The 25870-nt window shown below is 38.4% G+C and overlaps 1 long non-coding RNA gene across 2 annotated transcripts; it reads right to left on the minus strand.

Annotated features, from left to right (window-relative positions):
• Positions 1 to 224: 224 nt before the first annotated feature.
• LOC137616719 (uncharacterized) lies at positions 225 to 12303 on the minus strand. 2 transcript variants are annotated; one of them, XR_011039496.1, is made up of 4 exons: positions 11870 to 12303; positions 7542 to 7634; positions 2084 to 2216; positions 225 to 1392 (listed from the first exon to the last, which is right to left on the minus strand). It is a non-coding gene; the product is annotated as an uncharacterized lncRNA (long non-coding RNA). The 2 variants fall into 2 exon arrangements; XR_011039495.1 differs by having other exon boundaries at positions 7542 to 7637.
• Between the last annotated feature and the right edge of the window lie 13567 nt (positions 12304 to 25870).

Raw genomic sequence — 25870 nt, forward strand, 5'->3', positions numbered from 1 at the left:
GAAGGGGTTCCCCAGGGGCTTGGCCCCCCCTCTCAGTACCACCACTACCACCTGCTTCCACAACCCACCACCACCACCAGCAAATCCAAACCCTAATGCGCAATCACAAAGGAGCAAAAAAAATATTAATAGAAAATGAAAAAGGAAAGAAATCAGGAAAGCAAGAAAGAAAGAAACATGTTGTTATAACGATTGTGTGTGTGCGCACTGAAAGACAGCAGCAGGGATGAAATCTATTCTAAAAAAAAAAGTCAATGAGCAACGAATGATGCAGCTGCCGTGATCAGACTGTTTCGTTACGACAAGCGAGTGGTGATGTTTGTGCCTGAAGCAAATTCTGCTGAAGCTTTACCAAGAATGTACATATTCGTTATTCTAGTGATTCATTAGTTAATACTAAGAACAATGGCCTGAATGAAGGAGGGAGGAAAGACGATATAGAAAATAAATAAGCAGCTGATGTGTTATTAAATACTTTGGAAGTTTAAGTGAAAGTGGTGGCAGCAGTCGTGAGTGTGTGCTCGTAAACCTTAACTGTGAGATAAAGTGTGTGCTAGGTTGACCATACGTTCCTCAATATGTTAAAGAGGAATTTTTTTCAAACCGTCTTATTCAAACCTGAACTTCATAACTACAATATTATAAGATATACACCAGCACTGTTCTAAGTGTTGGATAATCTTCGGGTTGTTTCTTTTTGCCATGTTTATTGGATGGTTTAAGATAACAATTCGGTGAGGTTGGTACCCCTGTGCGTGAAAATGGCGCAGAGTCAAACAAAGGTTCTCAGACGTCACAATCCTCTAGCATCTTCAGGAAGCAAAATTCCACAAAGTGCCACAAGGTGGTGCTTTCTTAAGCTCAACTTGAAGATGTCTGATTCATGATGCATCAAGAATAATTACCTTGAAGAAAGTATGTGAGATGGTCAGGCTGGAAAACAGAATAAGGTCAAGTTGAAACATACTCAAAATCTATCATCAGATTAAAAAAAAAATGGGGTTGCTTTGAAATCTGACGAGTGGAAAGGTTACTAAGATAAGAATATTATAAATATTGAATACAAACTAAAAAATTAAACATGTTGAGCAATAAACAGAGGGGACAGAAAGGGAAGAAAAGTGGGCAACAAAAAAAAAAAAAAAGGAGTGGAGTAATAGATAAAAAAAAAAGAAACTGATGTTGTCCAGATGGAGCAGCAGCAGACTTACCTAAGCAGGATCAGGTGTGAAGAAGAAGTTTCCGTCACTGGCACATTATCCTCTCCATGAGAGCCTCATCCCCTCTCCGCTGAAGGAGGTGCCGCCCCGCCCTATCACTCAGGAAGGATGGTCCTAATTACTATAAAAGCATAACTATCTGGAATTTCAATTAGTCTTGGTCATCCAATCCCTGGAAAAGGAGGCTTCTTGAAATCATGGAAATTGGTCAATTACTACAAGGCCCGATTTGTGATGTAAGAACCCCATAAGATGATGATTTTGCTTTCATAGTTATGTTCACTTATTTCACATAAAGGACCCAGTTATTTTTATATGTCCCACACATGGCAGTGTTTTATATATATATATATATATATATATATATATATATATATATATATATATATATATATATATATATATATATATATATATATATATTATATATATATATATTATATATATATATATATATATATATATATATATATATATATATATATATATATAGTGTGTATATATACATATATATATATATATATATATATATATATATATATATATATATATATATATATATATATATATATATAGTGTGTATATATACATATATATATATATATATATATATATATATATATATATATATATATATATATATATATATATATACAGTACAGTACAGTACATATAATATTTGTAAGAACAAATTTTTAACTTTCCATTTGTTAATGAAATAATTTTAGGTATGCTACCAGTAGCTCATAAAAACCTGTAAAAAAGTGTTTGATACAATTCTTTGCTTTATTAATCAAAAAAAGTGTAAATTAAGAATTATGTTTTTTCCTATGCAAATGAACAGAATCTCATGGTGTTCTTACATTTACAAAGGTGATCCTTCCCATCCTGTGTGCAGTCGCCTGCACATTCAGAGCGTGGAAGGCCTAGGAAGGATGGCACTGGAAAGGACCTCGAACCGAGTCATTGAAGCTATTTGAAACCGCAGATATAATTCTGAGGAGAGTACAGTTTATTATTAAGGATGATGATGATGGTAATAATCATAATTTATACGATAATGAAATAACAATACTAAAAAAAGAAGAAAGTGATCCGATTAAATAGAAAAGAAAAACAAGAAATAAATGTGAATCAAAACTGATTGTCTGAGATTGCCAGAGAGAGTGGAAGAGTGGAAGAGAGTGTGTGCGAGAGAGAGTGAGAGAAAGAGAGATTCAGAAGTACACATTGTTAACTGCCCATTCACTCACCCTGCATAGACATTTCAGGAGGTATCAGCTACCGAGGAGTAAGAGAAATAAAAAGACACGTTTTGTGTTCATATCACAACCTTCACCCTTTTGCCTTTGCATCGTTTATGCCCATAATATTTCCTAAGTGATGATGTTGGATTGTCTCTAAACATATCGTTCATTCAAAAGAGGAAGCCTTGTCCTTTTGTGTGGGTCAATCTCTCACTTCTTACATTTTTGAAGTTTGTGTCTTCTTTCAGTGTCAAGTTTATGTTCTTAATTGTATTCTTTTTTTTATTATTTTGATTTTTTTGAGTCAGACATCTACAATGTACATAATAAAGGTGTAAGTAAATATGTGGATGACTGTATCCGGTGCTAGAATTCCTTTACAGTCAAGGAAGAGGAAAATTACAACATAGATTAAATGAAAAAAAAAATGTTATAATAGATCACTCGCAGTTACCATAGTGAGGAAAACTACAGTCTAGGTTACCCTAGTAGTATGTTAGACCAGGTCAGGCAGTTATATAAAATTTGACCAAAATTATTATAGCTGGTAAAAGGAAAGTGCTATCAAAGTTTTTTTTTTCGGAAACCAGGTTAGTTACCAGAAGAGAAAAAAAAAATCAGGTTCCTTGAGGTGTTGTGTACTTGCTGTTGAAAGTGAGTGAGACTTCAATTGGGTAAGAAGGTAATAAAATTGATTATATCCATTACAGATCATTTTTTCAAATTATAACTGACTACCTCCCCCTGTATTGTACTTGTAAGACAGTAGAAACTCCTAATAGTAATCTTCATTTGCCAAGCTCATAACTATAGTGAACAGGTGACAGAAAAATACATGGGTCGTCAAGTAAACGCATAGATGAAAAGATCAAGTATAAGCTATATTATAGAAAGATCCTCAAATCCTCCTCCACTCAGCTTCAGCCAAAAAAACAGAAATCGTAGTCATGTGGATACTGATTAAAGCTACTTTAAGAAGCCCAAAAAATTGTTGATAAAAGAAGGCAGATCAAGACTGATGATATTGAACACAATGGAGAAGGAGGACGGTAAGGACTTAGGCCAGTCAGAATGTATGGCAAAAAAATGTCTCCCCCAACTAGTACGTAGGTGATGATGATGGTTGGTCTTCACGCCTATGATGAGTAATGAGTCTAGTTTAGAGAGATAGAATACAAAGTGAGTCATTACCTAAATTGATCAGCATTATGATAATTTCATAGAACGACGAAGAAATTTGTGACCGTTCGCCTCTCCAAGATCTGATAAATCGCATCGCTTCACTATAAATGAAGAAATGCTATCATGTTTTTATATGTTTCTTTCTAAAAGCCTGTATATATTCTGTACATAATTGACTGATTGTTTGTTTTACATTAAGCCTGTTTATTGTTGACGGTTTGAGAATCTTAGATAATTATTTTCTCTTGTTGCTGCATGAGAACTTTGAACAACTTAACTTAACCCATCAGGTTTTGTAAGTGTGACCTCCTCCTCGCGTTGTTGCTCTTGAGTAGTAGCTAACTAGGAGGAGGTCTCACCCGTCAGAACTTTGAGTGGGCTGCCCGTCCCGAGGTGTCCAAATGCAGTCTCAAGTTTCCTAAGCAACTCTTTTTCTTCTTCTTGTGGACTAGGATATAGGAACCATTAAGAGGGGGCGGGCATCCCAACCATTTGCTTCATACTTTATCTAGGAAAACCTCTAGAGCATTATTTGCTTGCTAGATTACAAAAGATATTGGAATAAATGACCATTAAACATTTCAGAACGGCCGTAGTTCCTCAAAATGCTGTAACCTCTTCAGCTATTTACGACTCTGCTTAATATAGAGAGACAATGTAGTTGATCCAAGACTGGGATAGTCCACTGTGATGTGATCAGCCATTTTGACCTTTGAAATATTATATGATATATCATCACTTTTGAATATCAAGAATAATCAGCTTCATCAAACTTCCTTATAATGCTAGAGGTCAAAATAACTGATCAGATCTCAAATCTTGTTGGTAGATTCTTCTGTTGCATCATAATACATCAAGCCAGTTTTTGGATACTGATATGTCCTGATATGATGTGATGCAATTGCTCGTAGGGACGAAGATTAAATGACGACGACGCATTTTTGCTTGGATTCGTTGACGCACATTTTGCGTGAACTGTCGTTGCAAATTTCCCGTCTCATTTCATCTTCTATAATAGCAATTGCATCACAAAATGCAGCAGTAATTCTTCTCTTAAGTCTTTTCTCTTCATTGTCTCTTTACATAATAAGGTGCCATGTACTCCCAAGTTATCTTACTGGCTCCCTCTTTCTCCCTCTTTATTATATTGTATCTATGTTACTTTGCTTCAAACAGTTGTTTTCTTTGTCCACTCAAGGAAAGAAAATATTGTTAGCAAACTGCAGCTACCAATGACATTGCCAACTCTTTCCATTCTTTTCAGAATTATTAGTAGTGGTATAGGGTTTCAAATTATTGAGACTTTCTCTATTTAACTTTATAATGACTGCCTGTTATTGTATATAATACAAATAAAAGTTGTTGGTTAAATAATGTAACAACAATTCATCATCGTCATCCATTCCGAATCAAAATGAAGGCAGATGAGCTGTAATTATGAGAATACTAGTCCACCTAATTATTCCAGGTATTATTGATTAGGCTCTCCCTTTCCATATTAATCCCTCCTTATCCTTAAAATACCCGAGGCTCAGGAAAAGACAATGAGAACCCACCATGTTAGAGGCTGCTCAGAGAGAAAGTGAGAGAGAGCGAGAGAGAATGGTCGGAGTTTCACATACTGCGGGAAAGGAAAAAACAAAAAATGTAGTCAATGGTAAACTCATCCCATCCAAAAAAAAAAAAAACTGATGAAAGGGGTTTACGTTGTCTCCTGCTGAACTTCACAACAATATCATCCGCTTCAGTCATCAGAGACGTCAATGGGTTTCCGAGTCGTAAAAGGGTTGTCAAGGGGAAGGGAAGGGAAGGAAGCAACGGGAGGCCAACAACGATTTTCCAGGCCTCCTCCTCCGAATCCTGCCTTTTCCTCCCAAGTCATTGTGAACCAACCATTGCATGTCTGTGTTATTATTCTAGAGAACCTCACCTGTTATTGTTATAAGGTTTTTCCGTTTAGCAGATATTCTATGTTTGGTGATTGAGAATTTTTGTACAAATAGCAAATCTGGAAGGGTGTCTTTGAAATCTCATAAAACAATCAGGCTTCAGAAAAAAAAAAAAAATCATGTCATTCAATCTGACTAAATGCAAATTGGCTTCAGTAAACATATTTATAAGATATGTATATATATAAATTTTATAAATATACATATATTATAAATATCTATATATATACTGTATATATTCAGATATATTCAATTATATAAACAATAAAGTATATTTTCCTTCTGTTTACTTGGTTCTTTGGGGCACATTACTGGACCATTGTGCTTCAATAATCTCTTGATTTGTATCCACTCAATTAAGCATTGAGGTCAGTATGGAGGAGGTTTGCTTCTGACAGCACTTTGTTAAGGCAGATATTTCCAATTTATTAAATTCACAGAAAATTTACCCATCATTAAGAAAGCGTTTCCGATAATCCTGACCTCCATGCTTGCTAAAGAAAATGCATCAGTGGCATATTCAGGCTCTGAGGTTTTTATTTTTGGTTAGCTTTAATATGTGCTTGTAACATTAATCACATTATCTGACCAGAAAATATTTAATCAAATTTCAAAGAATTATTAGGGAGGGAATACTGCTTGTGAAACGAGCAAAAATCATCATTACAACAAAATTGTTGCTCAGTTTAAATATATAAAAAAAAAAAGTTCAAAACTAAATTATGAGTAAAATGCCAGGATTTGCCACTTGAAAAAAAAAAACAACTGAACTTTAGAGAAGAAATATACTGTGGATATAACTTAAGCACATCCCATATTCAGCCATTACCCGTGCCTTCTATCCAAAGCTTCCACGGAGCGAATCAGGCCTGGACTCTGAAACAACACTTGAGTGGTAGTCAAGACAAGCAACCAATCACAGTCCTTCCTTCACATTGTAATAACTAATCAGCTTACAGATCTAGACCGCTCAAGTTCTTCGTTGCCCTCAACGAGTGTTTGAGAGTTTAGGCCAAAGCCATGTTCAACTGGTCCAAGCACTAATGGTTCCTCTTAGCAGTATTTCCCTGCAGTTAGCTCACAGAAATTTATCGTCACATTTTATGGTGTTTTTTAAATCTTTAGCTACAATCTTTTTTCACTGCAAAAGTGGTCGAATCAATCAAATAGTCACTGTTATGCGAGGACCCACGAGAAGTTTTAGACCCCTTGAACTTGGCTCTTGACTTTATTAGTCAACGTTCCACTAACCCTGTGAGATGGGAGAGCAGACCTGCATCTAATAGGTGATGAGGTATGCGACTTCAAGCCTTAGAGGTTTTTATATCTCAATTTTAAATCTGGTCCCTTAAATCAACATCAAAATGAGACCAAATGAAAACGAGATTAACTAAAAAAAAGACATTTCAACGGATTTCCGATTAAAAACCTCGCTGGCTTTGACATCGTCATTCTTATCACAATCATTTGTTTTGCTAGATTAAAATATGGCTGTTCAGTCTCTGTTTACGGTCTTTGCCTTCAAATTATAAAAAAAAAAAAAGATTTTCAGGTGACGTTCTCTGTATTGAAAAAAGTACTAGGTATTTAACATTTCTTCCTTGCTATTAAGGTCCATTGTTGTATAAGATTATGAAAAGATTTGGACCTTGGTAGCTGCAGGATGGACTGGATTCACTGAATCCCATCAATATTTTGATCTTGTATCAAAGTGTGTGCTTTTTCATGCCAATAAATTAAGAAACCAGTTAAATATTGACCATTGTTATTCATCATTAAATCCAAAATAATTTTTCAATTTTGGCTTAACTTATACTACTTCTTTTTACATACTTTCATAGCATTGCAGCAAGAACAGTCTGCATTACTATAGCATGGATTTGTATTATGTCAGAGAAATATAACATATTTCTAAAACAAAGGCCTCATCAATACTAACTTACCTTCAAAAGGTGAAAAGGTGCATAATCAGTTTTCATGGCATTTCATTCTGCAAACAGAAGTCATTTCCCCAAGCCAATTTCAGGACCAATAAGCTACTGAAATTTAACAAAGGAAATAAGGCTGTAAATATCTACAATGTGTTACATTTGAGTTGAAAAATACTGAAATCAAACTCCCTCAAAGAGACTAATCTATTTTGACAGAAAAAAAAAAGGAAAAACTGATCAAGGTCATTGGTTACATATACATAAGCAACTATGTTACTCAGTTTCACTTTTAGGTGAATTGGTATGTTCATTCAACTCATTTTTTAAAAGTTTTGATTATTATCCAAATTAGTCCAAAATTAAGAACATTTCAATTTCTGAACCATGTATCAAAAGTTCCATGGCTTTTTTATGGTATACATCATTAAAATCACTCTGATTCATTAGTATATTTCAATCATATCTGCAGCCTAATTTGACAATGTTTCTTTTAATCAAGAGTTTTGTAAAGCCGTAGTTGAATTAGTTGTAAATTTGCTACCTAATGCAATCACGACTAAGAATACATTAATGCTGTAGTATACACATTTTATGCGTATTTTTTAATTACTCAGCTAAAATGTCCATATTCATATCATTAACATAAACTGCCTCACTAACAAACTTTCACGAATAATATCAGGTTTCCAGTTCATGTCAATCGCATCAAAACTGTTCTCAAATAATATATGTACTTTGTTAATTAACAAGAAATTTCACTCAAGTTACTTTTGTCGTTACTTTTAAGTTCATTAATTTTGCAGCCTGGACTGCATACTATGTTTTCCCCTTTTGTGTGCAAAAGAATTTGCCTCGCTGTTTCTCTGTCAACCCATTTTCTTATCAATATCAACTTCCGTTACCGTACGAATACGAATATTCTTCTCGCAAACAATTATTGCATTTCCCAAGACCTCAGTATTGTACAAATAATTCACCCATCCCTGAAAGATATTTGTAAAACCTCACACTATTAAGGCCTATGCTACTTCATACCTATTTTGAATAAAATATAAATAAAAATGTTAATCATCAATGTCAAGTATGATATTAATCAAACATTTATAGTTCAATAGTGAGAAGAAATATACTTGCTCTTTCAAATAGGTTCGAAACCTCAGCATCTGCTGTGTGCGATGTACTGTATTCGGTCAACTTTAAGTGAAATTACCGTTAAGAGGACAATCAATGCTAAGGATGGGAACCCAGCATTATCATAAAGAAAATCATTGAATCAATTTAGGTGAAACATTGAAGTCAATACTGTTCATGATGTTCTATGAAAAGAGTCGATCCTATTTTAAAATTGCGAAATGAAGGGAATGAACGTACCATGAAACCAAACGGTTCATCCCTCAGTGATGATGACCTTGAAAAAATGAATAAGAAAGCTATTGTTCCAAGTTGTTACTTTTGATACACGAGAAATATTTCAGAATACATATTACAGCACAACAACATTCCTGGCAATAAAAAAGACAAATACTGTATGGTGAAAAGGGAAATGTGAAAAATGTATTGCTAATGACAAAATGGCCACTACCTAAAATTGACTACAGAACTCTGGGAAACATTGCAAGAACCAAGCAATGTTTATTAAAAACATAAAGAGTAAAGGGTGAAAGACAAGGTAATTCAGCTTTTCAAATACAGTACTTTCAAAATACTTTCTATCCAAATTTTCTATTGCAGTTTTTAATACCAAGGTGTTTTCCCAGAAAATTTTATGTTCATGTTTTATTTTTGTATAAAGTCATTCAAATTCTAAAAAAAAAAAAAAAAACTGAGTCACATGAGAACAACATTTTCAAGTAACACTGCAGTCTCTTGAATTCAATAGCCATGACACAGGCTGGAATATAGAAAGTACAGTAGTAAACACTAACTAGAAGGGCTTTACTGAGAAGGTCGTGGAAGTGTGCTATTAAGAAACGGCTACAGGAAAAAGGTCTAGCAGGAAGCCTTCAAATGATGATTTAAATTACTGATAGTAATGTATAAAAGAATACCACCCCTTTGAGCCATAGTGCCTGAAAGATAAAAGTTGCCTGATGCTATTCTGGAGAGAAATTCCAGCAGTGGTAGAATTTTGAAACCTTTTGCTTCTAATAATAACACATCTGTAGATAAAGAATCTATAAACAATACCAAGGTCTGTGTAAGTAGCATTAGATGAATTATCTTGTATGCAGTAAAATAATGGATTGAGAGTAAAGGGTAACAATACTATTGTCAAATACTATCTTACAATTAACTTGGATGCCACCAATGCAAAGTGTAGTGTGGAGTTGATGTGGCCAGATCCTCAACCAAAAAAATATTCAAGGTTGTACTAAGAATGATCCTAACAGTTTCCAGAGTTCATTTCAAATCCAGTAATGTATAATAACAGATAAATCAAAATATTTGTGAGTCATGAAGTAGTTTGCTGTTAAAATTGGGTCTATCAAATTTACAGCAAATTGAAGTGCAATAAAAAAAAAAAACTCAATTAAAATATTTGTGAGTCATGAAATAGTTTGCTGTTTAAAATTGGGTCCATCAAATTTACAGCAAACTGAAGTGCAATAAAAAAAAAAAACTCAAATTACGCTATGATGGTAGAGTACCTGACTATTAACAATAACTATAATAAAAAAGAAGTTTACAGATTTTCTAATCAGTTGTCTTTCTTACCTGACCTACAATATATGGACTAACTGATATGGAAGCTCATTGAAGTGTACAATCTCCTGTTGGGCAAAATCAAGATTTGCTAAAGCAACATATGGGAATGAAGTCTTGTAAAAAAAAAAAAAAATTATTTCTTATTCATTACTATTCTACTTATAGGGAGGTGTGTTGCTAATCTGGAATCTAAATACAAACTCATTATTCAATAAATTGCAAAGTTATTCAATACAAGTTCCTTGCAATACTGTGCAGCAATTATCAATCCAGGTAAGTTGTGAGAGTTTCTTGGGTGTACTTTTTTACTTTATTGGTCAAAATGGCTCTATTTTACTAAATAGGAATTATGAATAACTTCAGTCAAGTTTTTGTTTTTAAATTAGGTCAAATGAGGTGCTATGGAGTATAATGTTAAATCCTGAAGCAAATGGACTGCACTGAGACACTTGGCATCATGATCACATCCAAACATTGTAATAACATCAAGGCCCGATTTTTTTATGTGACAAGTATAAATATTTTATATTCAAACATGATAAACTGAGTGGTATTGCAATAATAAGTATACTATTTGATAGAAAAAAAAAATATAAATTTACTTGTTGGAAAAAATTTAAAATACTGTAGGCTACACATGAAAACATTGACATATTTTGTTGTAAACTTGTGAATGGAAAATTTAATGTATACAAGTTGCTTGCAAGGGAAAATTTTGCAGTAATAGACCTTTTTTTTTTCCAGAAATAAAGGCCATAATTATGAACCCTGAACTATTTTGACTGAAAATAGTTGCTAACTTTAAATAGGTAAAACAACGATTTTGTTCCTAATCTTGAATCTGAACAAAAAGTTGCAATACATTAAACAGTAATTTCCTGCAAACACCGAAGTGTTTTGGATCAGTAAGTTTTGGTCACCAAAATTATACAGAAAGCAAAATTACATTAAAAAGAAATTATAATCACAAGAAGCCTCCAAAAGTACAAATATTGAATTTTTTCCTGGAGAGTGAATTAAAAAGGTTTAAATTGAAGATAAGAGAAGGTACAGCCATTTATAATCATATAAAGACCTTATTTATGAGAGACATGAGACAAAGATTTACAAACAGATGTCATGGAGAAAACATGTTACTTCTGGAATAATCTACCTATCAGTATCGTTGTTCCTCGCCTGAACTACAAGCATCTGAACATGGTGTAAAGTTATTTGACCATGTTTTTTCTCGTTTTTTTACCTAATAGACAGATGTCATGGAGAAAACATGCTACTTCTGGAATAATCTACCTATCAGTATCGTTGTTCCTCGCCTGAACTACAAGCATCTGAACATGGTGTAAAGTTATTTAACCATGTTTTTCTCGTTTTTTACCTAATAGGGGCTCATTGTCATTCCCCATCCTGTTGTGGCAACTATGCCCCTTGGGCACAACCCAGGTGTAGTCCATCTAAAAACAAGAAATATATGGCCTATTATTCGGCATGACAATTTCAAAGGAATGAGAAATATACTGTACATAATGGTATATCATTATGGGTCAGAATAACAAGTAAAATATCACGGACACTAAAAATATTCATATTTTTATCGTGCTGAATTTAGTCCAAGAACCCAGAAGTTCATTACCTACCTAAGGGTCTTTGCAGCTTTCTTGGACCCCTAGCTGCACTTGCTTTATATCAATCTACCTCACTTCCATTTTGCTGTCCGTTTACTTCAGTGCAATTGCAGGATTTTCCACCTATATAACATTTGGAAAGACCATTGATAGCCTTATTTCCTAATTCCAATTCACAAGTTGTTTGTTGTTGTTTTAGTGGTTTGTTTACATACAGATCAGATCAGATTCAGGTTGAGGCTTTGCCTTTGCAACGGCGCCTCTGTGTCTTTTAGTTTTGTGTGTTCCTTATTTTCACTAGTTTTTTTCTCTTTTCATCCACATTTGTTGTAGTACACTTTTCTTATTTTCAATATTTTCTTCACAAAAAAAGGAATTTTCCAACTGTTTGTGCACTATCTTCTTCGTATGGTTGTTGGAGCTCAATTGCTTTTATTCTTATATCACTAAACTGTGGACAATATAACATAAAGTGGTCAGCATTTTCTTCTATTATTATTATTATTACTATCCAAGCTACCACCCTAATTGGAAAAGCAAGATGCTATAAGCCCAGGGGCTCCAATAGGGAAAAATAGCCCAGTGAGGAAAGGAAATAAGGAAATGAATAACTGAAGAGAACAAATTAACAATAAATCATTCTAAAAAAAAGTAATGTCAAAAGAGATATATCATATATAAACTATTAACAACGTCAACAACGAATATGTCATATATAAACTATAAAAAGACTCATGTCTACATCACAGAATACACAGTTTATATTTCCATCTTGGTGTCTGTTTTTTATATTCAAGCCCAGTGAGTTTGTCCTTGCTCTGAATAATAAAATTGACGAAAATGTGTTTTCATATACTTCCTCCTCCTTGATTTCACTTTTCCAGTTTTTATACAAAATTAGACTCTCCTTGCACTCCATTTCACTCTTCCATTTGCTTCTGTCCCATTCTCTTGTTCTCTTCTTTATGTCCTCTTTCGTACATCAAACTCCAGACCATCTTACAATTGTTGTTGTTGTTTTTATTATTACCATTGTTCTCTTATCTTGGGTAGTGCCATAGCCTCTGTACCATGGTCTTCCACTGTCTAGGGTTAGAGTTTTCTTGCTTGAGGGTACACTCAGGAACACTATTTTATCTTATATCTTATTTCTCTTCCTTTTGTTTTGTTGAAGTTTTTTATAGTTTGTTAAGTGATATTTGTTTTAATATTGTTGCTCTTAAAATATTTCATTTTTTCTTGTTTCCTTTCCTCACTGAGCTATTTTCCCCGTTGAAGCTCCTGGGGCTATAGCATCCTGTTTATTCAACTAGGGTTATGGCTTAGCAAGTAATAATAATAATAATAATAATAATAATAATAATAATAATAATAATAATATCTATGGTTTGTTTACTTTGACTTACATGATACAATTGTTGCTCTTAAAATATTTTATTTTTTTCTTGTTTCCTTTCCTCACTGAGCTATTTTCCCCGTTGGAGCTCCTGCATCCTGCTTTTCCAACTAGGTTTATGGCTTAGCAAGTAATAATAATAATAATAATAATAATAATAATAATAATAATAATAATAATAATATCTATGGTTTGTTTACTTTGACTTACATGATACAAAGTAGCTCCAGGTCATCTTACAATCTTTGCAACAGGCAGGGTTGTCATTCCTACGATAATTATCGTACATGTACGATTATTTTAAGTCCAGTACGATGTACGATACATACCTTAGGCATATACAAATGTGTGTTTAATTAAACAATTATACTAAAATCTTTTGAAATGAGTCAATCATGTAACACCCTAATAATTATATCGAAACTGTGTACGATAATTTTGGTTGAAAAACGATAATTTTAAGTTTCATGTACGATAATCCAGTCGAAATAATCTGGCAACTCTGACTTGTCGCCTGTCGCCAAGGTAATGGCGTTCCTAATTCTCTTTTACTCTCATTGAATGGTGGCTCCCGTTATTTTAAATTAACAAGAGGACATCTAAAAGAACGCTAACGCAAGTGTGCAAAAGTTGATAGCCAGGAATAACACAATGCTGACTAAAAGAGTAGACAAAAATGGCGAGAAAATAACTTAGGAAATTGCTGCAAGTCAAGAACATGGTAAGCAGATGCACATATTTACTTACATTTCCTCTAAAAGCTGGAGGTTTCTGAGATTAATAGAATGGTATTACCATAATTCCGGTCAAAACAAAATTTTCTAATAAGAAAGTACTGTTTTTCCACTAGGAAAACTTCTGGTTTTAAGAAAATATTACATTTTTGGGGTCCTTTGTATAACGACGGACAGAACCTCATATGTAGATTACCACCTAATATAAACTTCCCCACCTGACCTAACAGCCGTGTCCTTACCTACTTACCTAACGGGCATTCCTGCAATCCCCATTAGACTGCTGTATTCTTAGCTATAGGGAGTTATGGGGTATAGCCTTCGTCATACATACACCTCAACCTTTTCCTGTCGTCCCCAGTCATCGCAGTATTGGCAACAAACATCTGCCATTCCCCACTCCATTCAAAATTAAATTTTTTACTGATCAACTTTGCACACATCTATTGGATTTTATTCAACATCACTTCAGATACTGAACATCCATAGATATATGACTCTCCTGTCTCATTTCCACTTTTATACCAAGTCAGTCATTTCGGTAAATTTATAGAAAAACAGGACAACATTTCTGAGAGAAAAAAAAATTCCTACAGTTAATAACGTGCTTTCAACAAATTTTATCTGTGTTTCCACTGCATATAAGCCGTTCTACCATTATGCACCCCCCCCCCCTTGCCGAAGGACACAAGTGGGAACCCGCGATTTTGGGTGTGCAAAAACAGGACAAAACATGATTATCTACCACTTGATATTTGTAAAAGGGTACAGAACCTAACAAACCCACCTAACCTAACCTGGTAGTTCCTAGATCACAACCCCTAGCCAGGGGTAAGCCTCCAGACCTCCCATCCTCATTACAAACCTTCCCAGGTTAATTAACTCTGACAGAGGCATCCACGTAAGTATACTGTATAGATTACTTTATAAATTTACCTGATAAATTAGTTTAAACTCTTAATAGCATGGTAAAAAGGTAAATAGACACGAATGGGCTAAATGAAAAATTGAAGATTCCCTTCACCCATCTCACACCTTTAGTCTTACAAATTACTCTTACCTTCATATGGTCTTAAAAGGTTGCACAAACTTTAGCAACAAAACAAAAGATTAGTCAGAACATAAAACATTAAGGGATTCCACAAATAATATTGATTATCCCGTGAATGAAAGAGGTTAGTCAAAGGTGTAAAACACAATGGGACCCTTGGACAAGGAGGCTCCTTGATTGTCTCATGAATTAAGGCATTTACTCAAACGCGTGGACAATGATTAATTGAATAATGTCTGATGTCCATGATACATACATACATACATACATATACCATGGCACTTCCCCCAATTTTGGGGGGTAGCCGACATCAACAAAGAAACAAAAACAAAATGGGGACCTCTACTCTCTACGTTCCTCCCAGCCTAACAAGGGACTCAACCGAGTTCAGCTGGTACTGCTAGGGTGTCACAGCCCACCCTCCCACATTATCCACCACAGATGAAGCTTCATAATGCTGAATCCCCTACTGCTGCTACCTCCGCGGTCATCTAAGGCATCGGAGGCAGCAGCAGGGCCTACCGGAACTGCGTCACAATCGCTCGCCATTCATTCCTATTTCTAGCACGCTCTCTTGCCTCGCTCACATCTGTCCATGATGGTATAGGAAATTAAATCAGAATACAGTACCATAATTACAACAAACTGCAAATACCGGTATGTCAGATTGTTCCAAGCCAATTAAACAAATTATATCTTACTCGAGGAGGAAATTGGTCACATATCAATACCTCTTTAACTCATATACTAAACATCCCAATGGCCTGAAGGGCACTCCAAATGAGGTACTTGGTGAGGTCAAGCTTAGCTCCTTGGGCCCACCCTCGAGATTTTCCTTGTAAGCAGTGGTGAGGATAAACAGACCCCAGTTGTTGCTACTGCTTCCAGGTGGGCTTCTTCATCTTTTGGATACACAAGGTAGAGTAGGGGTAAGATGTTCACAGAGAACGGGCCATATGGTTTCCCTGAGAGTTTGACCTAGACACCAGCTCTTCAATTGGTCTACCGTCTTTGAATGGGCAGATTGAAAGGGAGAAGCCATCCACCGTTACCAAAACAAAAGAAAAACACAAGGCATCCTTGTAGGACCACCTGGTCTTGAAGTACCACAACAGAATCGGAAAAAGTGATTAATCATTCTGTTGAATTAGAGATCTTGTATGGGATCTATACGGAATATATGCAGTACTGTAATCATGTGACTCCAGGTGAATATATTATCACTATTATTATTATTATTATTATTACTTGCTAAGCTACACCCCTAGTTGGAAAAGCAGGATGCTGTAAGCCTAGGGGCTCCAACAGGGAAAATAGCCCAGTGAGAAAAGGAAACAAGGAAAGATAAAATATTTTAAGAAAAGTAACATTAAAAAAAATATCTCCTATATAAACTATAAAAACTTTAACAAAACAAGAGGAAGTGATATAAAATAGTGTGCCCAAGTGTACCCTCAAGCAAGAGAACTCTAACCCAAGACAACGGAAGACCATGGTACAGAGGCTATAGCTCTACCCAAGACTAGAGAACATTGGTTCAATTTTGGAGTGACCTTCTCCTAGAAGAGCTGCTTACCAGAGCTAAAGAGTCTCTTCTACCCTTACCAAGAGGAAAGTGGCCACTGAACAATTACAGTGTAATAACCCTTTTGGGTGAAAAAGAATTGTTTGGTAATCTCAGTGTTCTCACTTGTATGAGGACAGAGGAGAATATATAGAGAATAGGCCAGGCTATTTGGTGTGTGTGTGTAGACAAAGGGAAAATGAACCGTGACCTGAGAGAGGGATCCAATGTAGTACTGTCTGGCCAGTCAAAGAATGAAACCTAACTATCTATCATATACAATGATTGATTTAATGAAAGAAAAATTGGCAGAGGCAGTGCATGTCAGATAATATTTCTTGTGAAACAGACTTAAAATGTATGCCGAGATATTTATAAAATACACATTTTTCAATATTAAACTTACCCGATAATCATGTAGCTGTCAACTCCGTTGCCCGACAGAATTCTATGGAGGGATACGCCAGCTATCACAATACTAGAAGGGGGTGTACTTACCAGCGCCACCTGTGGCCAGGTACTCAAGTACTTCTTGTTGACACCTCCTCAATTATTCCTCTGTCGTGCTTCCGGCAAGACGTTCTGGGATACGCTTATGTTCTTGGAGTATTTTCACGACTTTGGTGAAGTATTTCTCTTTGATTTCGGCTGTCGCCTTACTGGAAACTTCTATATTAGCTTAGTTAGCTTTTGGAATTAATTTGATTAATTATGGTGACGAAGAGAGTATGAACTCTCTTTCACCTTTAAATGGCCGACCCTTCCCTTAGACGGAAGTGTTGGTGTCTAAGAGAGTATAGACTCTCTTTCTTAATTTTGCTTAACAAAAGTTATAGATTTATTTTATATCTCTCCGCCTCTTATAGGCCTCTTCGATTAACTTCCTTTTATTATAAACTTATTAAAATTAATTTTTATATTTGTTTATATTCGACCTTCCTAATAGTAGGCGGTCTTTTCTTGGTACCGAAGTTAATTAACATTGAGCCCGTCATTTTGGTTTTACCTGTTAACATATTATGCTATTTTAATGTCTTTGAAAGAATTTCTTTGATAGTCTCGTACTGTTTTCAAAGTTGAACTAACGTTTTGTTTTGTCTCTGCAGTTGTTGACGTTCAGAACGTTCAACTTGCGCTCTATCGTTACGATAGAGAAAGAATTTTCACGGTTTCACGTTGCAGTAAGAGTAACCGTGTCTAGCGTTTTGTTCATTCTTTCTTAACTTAATGGTTTTAATCCTAATAAAGGAACTTTTCATTTTGGGAAATATTTCAGTTTTTTCCTTTAACAATAATATGTTTTAACGATATATATGATTGGGCTCTTCTCTCAGGTTCTAAGTCAAGAGAGAGAGAGAGAGAGAGAGAGATAGAGACGGAGGGAGAAAGAGGAGGATAAACGTTTCATTCAAGCGAGTAACGTTGTTATCGTTTTTGCTCTTCTCCCTAGTCTCTTTAGGGGAAGAAGGTAAACGTTTCTAGAGTGATCTAGTGTTTAGTCTCTTTCCAGCCACTGAATTATTTATCTTTCATTAGATTTTTCTGTTACATTGTAATTCTGTTTTCGCAATTACTAACTTTTGAGAAAGGATAGAATTGCGTGTTTCAGGTACAAACCACTTAAAGTTTCGAGTTCAGTGAAATAAGTGCAAACAGAAAATCAAAGTGATAAGTGATTAGCGCAAAGTGTGTCAGTGTTGTGCGTGAGGGTACTTCTGTGCGCGCCAGTCGTCCTCCCAGTCCGGGACCTCTTGCAAGCTCCCAAGCCCAGGGGAGAAGCAATGTCGAAGGGCAGAAGGGTTCAGCAGGCCTTGATCGGCGCACAGAAGTATCCTCGGTGGTTGTGGGCATGTCTTACCGAGACCGTCACTCCCACCCGCAGACGATTGAGCCCTTATTTTGCTCGTCTGCAGAAGAAATTTAGGGGAGAAAACGCTGGTCTCAGGTCTCAAGACCTCTTAAACGTAAAGTCCAGACCTATGCCAGACGTACGAAGTTAGAGTTCAACAACCCGGATGCAGTCATTGGGTTAGCTCTGACTCTCCTCAGTCATCAGTTGAATGCACTCCGCCTAAGAGGAGTAAGGTTCTGCCACAACAGAGCTCGACTGTTAAGGCTTTACCTCAGCCTACTGTAGTTTCTGCCGACCCCAAGTGGACTCTACTACAGTCCATGCAAGCACAGCTTTCGGACTTGATGCGTGAGTGTCGGGCTGAGAGTGTTGCGCCTCCGCCTCCGCCTACACTCCCTCCGCCTGCGCTCGCTCCGCCTGCGCTCGCTCCGCCTGCGCTCGCTCCGCCTGATCGCAATACCACCTGCCAGGCGTACGATGTTGAGCCACGTTCTGAGTTTGCTGTTCCCAGTGGTGTTCAGCCTCCGCCTTCCTTAAGGCAACCTTTACAATGGGATCAGGAGGATTATACCTCTCTTCCTCCGCCTCCACTTGCTGCTCCACCAGTGATGCAACACTCGGTTGAGGTACAACAACCTCTCCCGTCCATGAGTCAGTCTCCTCAGCTCTCGCTGCAGCGAGCTCAACCCTCCTCAAGGCAAGCACCTCAACACCTTAGCCTTGCGCCTCAGGAGCCTCAACTTGCGAGATTTTTACTGCGTTCTGCGCAGCCACTACCTTTTCGCTCTCAGCTCACACCGCAGGAACCTCAACTCGTTCCTCAGGAACTTGCTACTGCGCATCCGCCAACCACTCAGCAAGCGCAACCCTTGAGTTCAGCCACTCATGCCAGGAGTCAGCCTCCTCCACCCATGCGCCTACCTTCTGCTACTTCCTTTGATCAGCCTTTGCAGACTGAGCCTCAGGTGTTCCCTCAACAGAGTCTTGAAGAGGAAACCACAACTATTGTTGTTCCAGCTCGTTCTGACTCTGCTGTTCAGCATACCTTACCTCCATTTTCAAACCTTATGATAATGGAGGTTATTTGTATTACTTATAAAAATATATTTGTATTCCTGGCAATATATTTTTAACAATATCGCAAAATATGGCAAAAATATGAATCATGAGTTATGAATGTAAGGTATATATTATGTTGATATTAAAACCCCATGCAAGCATGCATAAAGCACTCTAGCACTGGTCATGGAATTTCTGAGAAATGTTAAACGCCATGCACACGCTCTGCTTACCTTACATGCTCTGCTTACAGCATGCTCTGCATACTACATGCTCTGCATACAGCATGCTCTGCATTCAGCATGCTCTGCATACAACATGCTCTACATACAGCATGCTCTGCATACAGCATGCTCTGCATACAACATGCTCTGCATACAGCATGCTCTGCATTCAGCATGCTCTGCATACAACATGCTCTGCATACAGCATGCTCTGCATTCAGCATGCTCTGCATACAACATGCTCTACATACAGCATGCTCTGCATACAGCATACTCTGCATACAACATGCTCTGCATACCTTACCGCATGCTTCTCAGTCACACATCTTTGGTTGTTGCCAACTCACTAGACTGTCAAGCAGTTTCAGAACGTTGCCTTCTAGTCTGCTGCTTTTGCACCAGTGAACCCTCACTGAGAGAACTTAGCTTTTCTAGGATATGGTCCCTGTAGATGAGAAAGTTCTTTTCTCCCTCCTTCTGATATTCCCTTGAGGACTCTGTCATTTGGAGGGAGCCTTTAGCTGCATAGCCTCCTATGGACTTTTATTTAAGCATAACATGCTTCCAGGGAAGGTAATGGTTCCACTTCAGTCGCTAATCCCGTCTGTTACCACACCTGCTCCCATAGACCTTGAGCTGTGTTACAAGACATGCAGTCCAAGCTTAGTCCTTGTTAGAGGATTTTTTGTTTACGGAGTCAATGTGTCACGGGGAAGACGTTCAACAACCAACAGAAGTGACTTGTTGTGACGCAGTGCGGCAACCTCAGCAACCCGATAAGGAGTTTGTCTGTACGACCCAGACGGTCTAGACAGATTCGGGTTGTCACTGTACTTCCTCGCTTGCCCATGATTGACAGTTCACAGACTGTGCAGCAGTACCATGATCTTGTGTCCGGCTCCGTCAGACGACTGGCTTTTAAGAGCTCCCACAAGTCGTCGCTGTCTGGAGATTTTCAAATGGACTATGGATCTGACCAAGGAACTGGGCCTCCTGGTCAATTTTGAGGAGTCTCAGCTCGTCCCATCCCAGACCATTGTCTCCTTGGGTATGGATCTTCAGAGTCGAGCTTTTCGGACTTTTCCGTCGGCCCCAAGGATCTTCCAAGCCCTAGAATGCATCCAGAGCATGCTGAGAAGGAACCGATGCTCAGTCAGGTAGTGGATGAGTCTAACAGGGACACTTTCATCGCTGGCCCTGTTCATCGTGTTAGGGAGACTCCACCTCCCCCCCCTTCAGTATCATCTAGCTGCTCACTGGATAAAGGACATGACGCTAGAGACGGTCTCAGTTCCTGTTTCCGAAGAGAGGAGGTCTTCTCTCGCGTGGTGTAAGAACAGCTTTCTTCTCAAGGAAGTCTACCTTTGGCTGTTCAGAAACACGACCGCCGTCTCCTCTCGGACGCATCAGACACGGGCTGGGGTGCGACTTTGGACGGACAAGAATGCTCGGGAACATGGAATCAGGAGCAAAGGACACTTCACATCAATTGCAAGGAGTTGTTGGCGGTTATTCTGGCCTTGATAAACTTCAAGTCCCTCCAGCTTAACAAAGTGGTGGAGGTGGACTCTGACAACACCACAGCCCTGGCTTACATCTTCAAGCAGGGAGGGACTCTTTCGTGGAAGTTGTTCTAGATCGCAAGGGACCTACTCATCTGGTCTAAAGATCGAAAGCTAACTGGTAACGAGGTTCATTCAGGGCGGTATGAATGTCATGGCAGATCACCTCAGACGGAAGGGTCAGGTCATCCCCACAGAGTGGACCCTTCTCAAGAATGTTTGCAGCAGACTTTGGGCCCTGTGGGGTCAGCCAACCATAGATCTGTTCACTACCTCGATAACCTAGAGACTCCTGTTGTATTGTTCTCCGATTCCAGACCCAGCAGCAGTTCACGTGGATGCTTTTCTGCTGGATTGGTTCCATCTCGACCTGTATGCATTCCCGCCGTTCAAGATTGTCAACAGGGTACTTCAGAAGTTCTCCTCTCACAAAGGGACACGGCTGACGTTGGTTGGCTCCGCTCTGGCCCGCGAGAGAATGGTTCTTAGAGGTACTGCAATGGCTGGTCGACATTCCCAGGACTCTTCCTCTAGGAGTGAACCTTCTAAGTCTACCTCACGTAAAGAAGGTACACCCAATCCTCCACGCTCTTCGTCTGACTGCCTTCAGACTTTCGAAAGACTCTCAAGAGCTAGGGGCTTTTCGAAGGAGGCAGCCAGAGCGATTGCCAAAGCAAGGAGAACATCCACTCTCAGAATCTATCAGTCTATAGGGGAAGTCTTCCGTAGCTGGTACAAGACCAATGCAGTTTCCTCAACCAGTACCACTGTAACCCAGATTGCTGACTTCCTGTTATATCTAAGGAAAGTAAGATCCCTTTCAGCTCCTACGATCAAGGGTTACAGAAGTATGTTGGCTGCGGTTTTCCGCCACAGAGGCTTGGATCTTTCCACCAACAAAGATCTACAGGACCTCCCTAGGTCTTTTGAGACCTCAAAGGAACGTCGGTTGTCCACTCCAGGCTGGAATCTAGACGTGGTCCTAAGGTTCCTTATGTCATCAAGATTTGAACCTCTCCAATCAGCCTCTTTTTAGGACCTCACATTAAAAACTCTTTTCCTCGTGTGCTTGACAACAGCTAAAAGAGTAAGTGAGATCCACGCCTTCAGCAGGATCATTGTTTTCACATCTGAAACGGCTACATGTTCCTTGCAGCTCGGTTTTTGCTAAACGAGCTTCCTTCACGTCCTTGGCCTAAGTCGTTCGAGATCCCAAGCCTGTCCAACTTGGTGGGGAATGATCTGAAGAGAGTACTTTGCCCAGTTAGAGCTTTTAGGTACTATCTAAAAAGGTCTTAACCTTTACAAGGACAATCAGAAGCCTTATAGTGTGCTATCAAGAAACCTTCTTTTCCAAGTTCTAAGAACTCAGTTTCTTACTATTCAGGCTTCTGATTAGAGAAACACATTCTCATCTGAAGGAAGAAGACCTTGCTTTGCTGAAGGTAAGGACACATGAAGTGGGAGCTGTGGCTACTTCAGTGGCCTTCAAACAGAGCCATTCTCTGCAGAGTGTTATGGATGCAACCTATTGGAGAAGCAAGTCAGTGTTCGCATCATTCTATCTCAAAGATGTCCAGTCTCTTTACGAGTACTGCTACACCCTGGGACCATTCGTAGCAACGAATGCAGTAGTAGGCGAGGGCTCAGCCACTACATTCCCATAATCCCATAACCTTTTAACCTTTCTCTTGAATACTTTTTATGGGTTGTACGGTCGGCTAAGAAGCCTTCCACATCCTTGTTGATTTGGCGGGTGGTCAATTCTTTCTTGAGAAGCGCCGAGGTTAAAGGTTGTGATGAGGTCCTTTAGTATGGGTTGCAGCCCTGTATACTTTAGCACCTTTGAGTTGATTCAGCCTCCCAAGAGGAACGCTGCGCTCAGTAAGGAAGACGATCTTATTAAAGGCAGAGTAACGGTTCAAGTCGACTTCCTTACCAGGTACTTATTATTTCATTGTTATTGTGGATAACTGATTATATGAAATACGGGATACTTAGCTATCCTTTAATCTTGTACACTGGTTTTCACCCACCCCCCTGGGTGTGAATCAGCTACATGATTATCGGGTAAGTTTAATATTGAAAAATGTTATTTTTATTAGTAAAATAAATTTTTGAATATACTTACCCGATAATCATGATTTAATCGACCCTCCCTTCCTCCCCATAGAGAACCAGTGGACCGAGGAATAATTGAGGAGGTGTCAACAAGAAGTACTTGAGTACCTGGCCACAGGTGGCGCTGGTAAGTACACCCCCTTCTAGTATTGTGATAGCTGGCGTATCCCTCCATAGAATTCTGTCGGGCAACGGAGTTGACAGCTACATGATTATCGGGTAAGTATATTCAAAAATTTATTTTACTAATAAAAATAACATAATTTCTAATGTAGCCTACAATTTGCACCCAAGATCAGGAAAATAAATTTTTCAATATTAAACTTACCCGATAATCATGTAGCTGTCAACTCCGTTGCCCGACAGAATTCTATGGAGGGATACGCCAGCTATCACAATACTAGAAGGGGGTGTATTTACCAGCGCCACCTGTGGCCAGGTACTCAAGTACTTCTTGTTGACACCTCCTCAATTATTCCTCTGTCGTGCTTCCGGCAAGACGTTCTGGGATACGCTTATGTTCTTGGAGTATTTTCACGACTTTGGTGAAGTATTTCTCTTTGATTTCGGCTGTCGCTTTACTGGAAAACTTCTATATTAGCTTAGTTAGCTTTTGGAATTAATTTGATTAATTTTGGTGACGAGAGAGTATGAACTCTCGTTCACCTTTCAATGGCCGACCCTTCCCTTAGACGGAAGTGTTGGTGTCTAAGAGAGTATAGACTCTCTTTCTTAATTTTGCTTAACAAAGTTATAGATTTATTTTATATCTCTCCGCCTCTTATAGGCCTCTTCGATTAACTTCCTTTTATTATAAACTCATTAAAATTAATTTTTATATTTGTTTATATTCGACCTTCCTAATAGTAGGCGGTCTTTTACCGAAGTTAATAAACTTTGAGCCCGTCATTTCGGTTTTACCTGTTAACATATTATGCTATTTCCGCCACAGAGTTTGAAAGATTTTCTTTGACAGTCTCGTACTGTTTTCAAAGCTGAACTAACGTTTTGTTTTGTCTCTGCAGTTGTTGACGTTCAGAACGTTCAACTTGCACTCTATCGTTACGATAGAGAAAGAATGTTCACGGTTTCACGTTGCAGTAAGAGTAACCGTGTCTAGCGTTTTGTTCATTCTTTCTTAACTTAATGGTTTTGATCCTAATAAAGGAACTTTTCAGTTTTTTCCTTTAACAATAATATGTTTTAACGATATATATGATTGGGCTCTTCTCTCAGGTTCTAAGTCAAGAGAGAGAGAGAGAGAGAGAGAGAGAGAGGGAGAGATAGAGACGGAGGGAGAAAGAGGATAAACGTTTCATTCAAGCCTGCCAGGCGTACGAGTAACGTCATTATCGATTTTTGCTCTTCTCCCTAGTCTCTTTAGGGGAAGAAACTAAACGTTTCTAGAGTGATCTAGTGTTTAGTCTCTTTCCAACCACTGATTTATCTTTCATTAGATTTTTCTGTTACATTGTAATTCTGTTTTCGCAATTACTAACTTTGAGAAAGGATAGAATTGCGTATTTCAGGTACAAACCACTTAAGTTTCGAGTTCAGTGAAATAAGTGCAAACAGAAATCAAAGTGATAAGTGATTAGTGCGTGAGGGTACTTTTGTGCGCGCCAGTCGTCCTCCCAGTCCGGGACCTCTTGCAAGCTCCCAAGCCCAGGGGAGAAGCAATGTCGAAGGGCATAAGGGTTCAACAGGCCTTGATCGGCGCACAGAAGTATTCTCGGTGGTTGTGGGCGTGTCTTACCGAGACCGTCACTCCCACCCGCAGACGATTGAGCCCTTATTTTGCTCGTCTGCAGAAGAGATTAGGGGAGAAAATAAAGGCAGAGTAACGCTGGTCTCAGGTCTCAAGACTTCTTAAACGTTAAGTCCAGACCTATGCCAGACGTACGAAGTTAAAGTTCACAACCCGAATGCAGTCGTTGGGTTAGCTCTGACTCTCCTAAGTCATCAGTTGATTACACTCCGACTAAGAGGAGTAAGGTTCTGCCACAACAGATCTCTGCTGTTAAGGCTTTACCTCAGCAGAACTTAGTGTCTGCCGACCCCAAGTTAACTCTACTGCAGTCCATACAGTCACAACTTTCGGTCTTGATGCGTGAGTGTCGGGCTGAGAGTGTTGCACCGCCTGCACTCCCTCCACCTGTTCTTGCTGCACCTGTGCTCGCCCAGCCTGCACCTGCTCCGCCTGTGCTCGCCCAGCCTGCACCTGCTCCGCCTGGTCGCAGCACCATCTGCCAGGCGTACGATGTTGTGAACTCTACTACAGTCCATGCAAGCACAGCTTTCGGACTTGATGAGTGAGTGTCGGGCTGAGAGTGTTGCTCCACCGCCGCCGCCTACACTCCCTCCTCCTACACTCGCTCCGCCTGATCACAGTACCATCTGCCAGGCGTATGATGTTGTGGACTCTACTACAGTCCATGCAAGCACAGCTT

This window comes from Palaemon carinicauda, chromosome 22 (assembly GCF_036898095.1).
Source record: "Palaemon carinicauda isolate YSFRI2023 chromosome 22, ASM3689809v2, whole genome shotgun sequence".
NCBI classification, from domain to species: Eukaryota; Metazoa; Arthropoda; class Malacostraca; order Decapoda; family Palaemonidae; genus Palaemon; species Palaemon carinicauda.